At 36.2% G+C, this 517-nt stretch overlaps 1 non-coding gene across 1 annotated transcript; it reads left to right on the top strand.

Annotated features, from left to right (window-relative positions):
* The first annotated feature begins 227 nt into the window (after positions 1 to 227).
* TRNAT-CGU (transfer RNA threonine (anticodon CGU)) lies at positions 228 to 300 on the top strand. Its single transcript has one exon. It is a non-coding gene; the product is annotated as a tRNA-Thr (tRNA).
* Positions 301 to 517: the final 217 nt, after the last annotated feature.

Raw genomic sequence — 517 nt, 5'->3', positions numbered from 1 at the left:
TTATTTCATTGAACGAGGGTCTCGTACTGGCAGACTTGGTGTGTTTAGGTTGTATAAGAGGGACAATTAATCAGCTGCCCGCTCATAATAAGTTCACGTACTACGTGACGCCAAACATGCGCATAAGAGTGTTTTCACACTCGTTGTTTGGCTTATAGATGGCGCTGACTGTCACTCCTACTTCTAAATTCACAGATAAACCCAAAAAAGTGGATGGAGGGAGGGCCGCTGTGATAGCTCAGTGGTTAGAGCATCGAACGCGTAATTCGAAGGTCGTAGGTTCGATTCCTGCTCACAGTTGGTAATTTTTTCATCCACTTTTCTTTCTTCTTATTTACATTCCATTGGTTCTAATAACTTCCCCTGTACATTCCTTGCCATTACTGTCTGTTATATCTCATATATATATATATATATATATATATATATATATATATATATATATATATATATATATATATATATATGAAAGACATAAAAACTATTCCTCGTTTGCAATGGCAAAAGTTTCAAGCTT

This window comes from Rhipicephalus microplus, unplaced genomic scaffold (assembly GCF_043290135.1).
Source record: "Rhipicephalus microplus isolate Deutch F79 unplaced genomic scaffold, USDA_Rmic scaffold_14, whole genome shotgun sequence".
Taxonomy (NCBI): Eukaryota; Metazoa; Arthropoda; class Arachnida; order Ixodida; family Ixodidae; genus Rhipicephalus; species Rhipicephalus microplus.
This window is presented reverse-complemented; position numbering and strand designations above follow the sequence as displayed.